We start from the raw sequence: 5,663 nt of genomic DNA, 5'->3' as shown, positions 1-5,663 counted from the left end.
ATGCTCAGGGTACGGCCGATTGGGGGGTTGGGGCACCACCCCCTGTCAAACTCAAGGCAGGGTCGATAGGGAAGTTGCGGCGCCACCCCCTGTCACGCACAGAGCAGGGCCATCAGGGGGGTTGGGGCTCCATACCCTGTCACGCACAGAGCAGGGCCGATGGAGAGGTTATGGCTCTACCCCGTCACACACAGAGCAGGGCCCGTGGGGCAGGGGGTTGGGGCACCGCACCCTGTCACACACAGAGCAGGGCCAATCAGGGGGTTCCGCACCCTGTCACACACAGAGCCGCAGGGCGATCAGGGGGTTGGGGAGCTCCCCCCTATCAGGCACAGAGCAGGGCTGATCAGGGGGTTGGGGCGCCTTCCCATCACGAACAGAGCAGGGCGGATAGGGAGGTTGTGGCCCCGCCCCCTGTCACACACAGAGCCGCAGGGCCATCAGGGGGTTTGGTCGCTGCCCCCTGTCATGCTGATCCCGGTGCCGGGAGGCCTCGCTGCTCCGCTGATTCCGGTGCTGGGAGGCATATTACCCTTTTACTATATAGGATAGAGGCCTGGTGCACGGGTGGGGGCCGGCTGGTTTGCCCTGAAGGGTGTCCTGGATCAGGGTGGGGGTCCCCACTGGGGTGCCTGGCCAGCCTGGATGAGAGGATGATGGCTGTTTGCATCTGGTCACACCCCCTTCAGGGTGGGGGTCCCCACTGGGGTGCCTGGCCAGTCTGGGTGAGGGGCTGAGGGCTGTTTTCAGGCTGGCGGGTGACTGAAGCTCCCAACCTGTCCTTTTTTTCTTTTTTCTTTTTTTATATTCTGGGCCAGCTTTAGCTCTGAGGCTTGGCTCCAGCTCTGAGGCCTCGGCTGCTGAAAGCAGGTATCTGATTTGTTTGGGTTCTATAATTGTAACACTGTTGCGGTCCTGCACACTCCAGGTCTGAGATCCCGGCTGGCTGAAAGCAGGGATCTGCGTTTGTTCTATAATTGAAACAATGTTGCGGTCCTGCTGGGTGAAGCCAGGCTGGCTGAAAGCAGGTTTCTGGGGTTTTGTTTAGCTTCTATATTTGTAACAATGTTTCTTAAACTGCAAGCTCAGAGGCCGGCAAGGCAGGCGGGGAATGTTGGCTTCCTCCGTCACTGAAGCAAGCAAGCCTCCTGTTCGCTTCAGCTGCCTGGCTGCCGGCCGCCATCTTGGTTGGCAGTTAATTTGCATATCGCCCTGATTAGCCAATTGGAAGGGTAGCAGAGGTACGGCTAATTACCATGTTTCTCTATTATTAGATAGGATATGTACTATATGAAGGATCTCTTACCCTTTGAGACAGCATGGAGGGACCTAGAGAGTATTATGCTAAGTGAAATAAGTCAGAGAAAGACAAGTATCACATGATGTCACTCATATGTGAAATCTAATGAACAAAATGAACTGATGAACAAAATAGATCCAAAGACATGGAAGCATAGAACAGACTGTGGAATCTCAGAGCGAAGATGGATGGGTGGGAAGTGATCAGCCAAAGAACTTGGATGCATATATGCATAACCCATGGACACAGACAACAGGGTGCTGAAGGCCAGGGGTGGGCTAGAAGGGGTCAATGGGGGGGAAAGGGAAACATATGTAATACTTTCAACAATAAAGATTTTAAAAAAAAACACCACATGTGGGTGTCGGGCCAGCCTGTTCTGCGCCTCTACCCCTCCTACCAGTCTTGATGTGCTTTCTTTTTTACTTCTCTAGTTGTAGAATTTCCATTCAGGTTGCAGGTGGTCTGAATGATGGTTGTTCTGTATTTTAGTTGTCCCAATCAGATATTTAAAGAGAGGAACTTTCACAGATGTAAAGTGCTGTGACTCATAAAAGCAAGGCAGGGTTTCTCTGGAGGGGGAGCAGCAGGAGCCCTGAGAACATGAGCAAGGTTTGTTGGGGACCAAGCAGCTCTCAGAATGCACAGGGAGGGGCTTCTGGATTAGGCATGAGCCAGAGTTTAGCCGAGGTGACCTGGAGTAGGCCGTGCTGAGTGGGCATCTTCATCACTATTGGGTAGATGGGTATTTTTATTTGCAGGTCCCCAGTGGCCAGCTGTTGGCTGAGCTGTGTCCAACACGTAGGGGGGATTTGCTCCAGTCGGGTTGTCACCTGAACTCAGAAACAACCCCCTACCCCTGCTCAATGAAGGCCTGTCTCCCAGCTGGCTCATGGGCCCAGCCTCTGTTGGTGGTGATCTGCCAGATCTATCATTGGTGGCCAAGGTGAGTGCTCTTTGACCCAGTGACCCCACCTGCAGGAACCTCCCACCAAGTGTCCTTGCACAGGTGTACACATTCATCAGGGCCAGGACACTCACTACAGTGAGGCTGGAACCTGAATAGCCTGGGAATGACCACGGGAGGGACATGGGGAGTGGGCAGTAGGCATTCAGTGAGACTTAGAACCACATGCTGGCCAGACAATGGAATGGGGAACACTCCGTGCTTACACGTGCAGTTGGGGCAGAGGGTACGGAGAACCCTAGCTCCCTCAGGAGTGGGACTGTAGATGGGGGTAGTGCCTTCTGCCACCCACCTTGTACCTTTAAGTTCAAAGCTGGGGTGTTGATGTGTGCTTTTTTTAATTTTTTAAATGATTTTAGAGAGAGAGGAAGGGAGAGGGAGAGAAAGAAACATCTATGAGAGAGAGACTCATTGTTTGGCTGCCTCCAGCATGTCCCTATTCGGGAACGAGTCCACAACCTGAGCATGTGCCCTGACCGGGAATCAAATGGTGACCTCTTGGTTCATGGGTCGACACTCAACCACTGAGCCACACCGGTGTAAACATAAAAACACTCAAACCTGTAAAGAGTTTTTGTGAGTTTATTTGAGCCAAACTGTCGACAATTGCCGGAAAGCAGAATCTCAACATATTGCGATAATGCTGTGGAGAATGGCAGTTTTTTACCTTGTTTTATACATTACAATCAAAGGAGGAGACATAAGAAATCCATTGGTGATAGATTAGGTGGGGCAGGAGAAAGCAAAGCGGGGAAACCTCTGGGATTGGATAAAGAGTAAAATGATAGACATACACTTCTTTTACTTAGGTGGGTGCAGGATAGTTAACAGTCCACAATTAACACAGTAACAATGAGGGGATTTATGATCTCCGCTGAGTGCTGCCTGTGCTTTGAGGGGTCCGGAAAAAGGGAAATTACTTTGACATTCCAGTGATATGTTATCATAGATGCAAACAGACAATAGGCTCAGTTAAGGTAAAGATTGACCTTTGTCAGGGAAGATACTGGCCTGGGACATGACTATCCACTATAAACTGCTTTTAGTTAAAGTTTTAATTTCAGACCATCCTTTGTGGTTACTTTAGGTCTTTGAGTTTGCAAAACTGCCACACAGGCCTTCCCTGAGCTAGTGAGGTTGGCATGTGGCCCTTTTGTGGTCCACACCGGCCAGGGCAAAGGTGAGGTTTTTAACCAAGTACCTGTACTCCTTGAGATAAATAGAAAATCAAACCTTTCATCCTGGCAATGTTTAGAAAAATCCCGTTCCGGCTGAGTACAGCAGCGAGATGGCGAGGACGGGTGCCTGTCCGAGGGTGGTGGGCCCAGGATGGGGTGGGCTCTCTCTGCTGTTGGACATGCACAGCTGGAGACCCCCTGTGCCACATGCCTGCATGGACTCAGCTCCCCCTGAGGTCAAAAGGATGAACAGGGGTCAGGTGGAGAGGGCAGAAGTAGTGTCCCAGGTAGTGGTGAGAGGCCACTGGTTCCAGCACAGACCCCGGGCTGGGTCACTGCTGGGGTCCAACCCCAGCAGGTCCAGGGGTCCCCAAAGGTGTGGACGGAGTAGGCGAAGAATGAAGGACATGGAGGCTGCATTCAGTTGATCAGCATAGCAAGGTTCTCCCACCAGATTCTGTAGCCATGTTCTGTCCAGGATCTTTTGCCATGTTCTCTCCCTAGGTTCTGTGTCCTGTTGTCTTGTTACATCTGTATTTATACCAGTTGATTCCAATCCTATCAATCTCTATTCCAAAGGTTAGGGCGTTTCTTATCTCCATTCCAGGGAGTAAAGATTATGTAGCTTAAGCGTGATTGTTTGTAGTTAAAGTGATTAACTACCCGCCTGGCACTTAGTTAAGGGGTTGTATCCCCTCCCTAACCTCAGGGAAAAATCCCCACCTGGGGAAACAACCTTTCTCGGAGAGGTGACCTTGGTTAGAACACATGGCGCTAAGGAGAGCAAACATATTAAGAACAATATGCTATATATGCCAGGTCCCTTGAAACATATGCTGTGCAGATGTTTCTTTCCTGCAGCGACTGTGTCAAGCAGCAAGGATGGTCCGGCTTCCGGCAGGTCACCCCTGCCCCTCAGGCTCCTGTGGTCTTCCAAAGCCTGAGCTGGTCAGGGTCACTTGAGGCCTCCACACACCCTCTCTGTGCCAGGAGCTGCTCTGTTCCCAGCCTGCAGGGCCCAGTCCTCCTTGTCCTGGAGGAGCTGGCCTGGGAGGGCAAGAGTGGGGCAGGTTTTCCCATCCCTTTCACGGGGCCCATGCACAGTCCACGCATTCAAGTTGCTTTGGGACCCATAGGTTTGCTGCTGGCTGGGACCCATCCTGCCCCCCCTGCTCTGGTGGCCTGAGGGCTGACTATCAGATCCTGCCTACACTTCCCTAACAAGCAGCCTGCGTGACTGGGCCTCCTCAGCCCTCTGGTTTTTGGGGGCCACTCCTTCCACACTGTGGGTGGAATCCAGCTCAGCCCCTGGATGCTCTCCAAACTTTCCATTTGACATCACCTGTGATCCTTGCCCTGGGCTAAATAGTGTCCCCAAAAATTGTGTAGCTGTGAATAGGACCTTATTTGAAATTAGGGTCTTTGCAGATAGAATGATGTTAAAAAGAGGTCACACTGGATTAGGGTGGACCCCAAACCCAATAAAGGAAAAAGGCCAGGTGGCCAACGAGACAGAGAGCCAAGGAACACCGGAAACGCCTGGGGCCACCAGTAGCTGAGAGGCGCTAAGGATCCTCCCCTGGAGCCAAATCCCAGGTCAAGAACCTAACATGCAAACTGGGTATAAACTGGGGAGCCCAGAAAGCAGCAACCTCAAGGACGCGGAGGCCACGACAAAATTCAGAAACCAGGACTAACGTATCACTGGAATGTCAAGCTCACACCCTGGGCACTGCTCCGAGGCAGACTGGTGGAGCGTGTGGAGCGAGCTGCAGGGTAGACTGGACTCCAGCTTGTGGAAGTGGCTTTAAGTCGGTGGCCGCACTCGCTGGCTCCGCTTCTTCACATCCCGGGGATAAAAGCCCGGGGTGCCATCGGGGCCGGGAAGTGCAGCGGCACGAGCCTCAGAGGAACTGCACTACCCGCGGCAGCCCAAGCACCTTCCGGGGTCGCCCCGCCCCAGGCCCGGCCTCTGCAGCGCGAGTTTAGGACCCAGGCGCGAGATCCCTCCAGCCGGGCTGCGCTGCGCAGCCCGGCCTTGGCGGCTCGCCGCGTCCCAGCTTGCCCGGGCGCGCTAACTCGCGCCGCCCTCGCCCGTTCCCGCCGCCGTCGCTGCCACGAACGCCCCTTTGAATCAAGCCCCTCGTTGGGTGTCCCGGCCCTGGTTTCCGGGGGTTGGCCGTGGCCCCGGGGAGGGGGTCCCGGGGCCCCCAATAAG

The sequence above is a fragment of the Myotis lucifugus genome, unplaced genomic scaffold, assembly GCF_000147115.1.
Source record: "Myotis lucifugus unplaced genomic scaffold, Myoluc2.0 scaffold_1234, whole genome shotgun sequence".
Taxonomy (NCBI): domain Eukaryota; kingdom Metazoa; phylum Chordata; class Mammalia; order Chiroptera; family Vespertilionidae; genus Myotis; species Myotis lucifugus.
Note: the sequence above shows the minus strand (reverse complement) of the source record.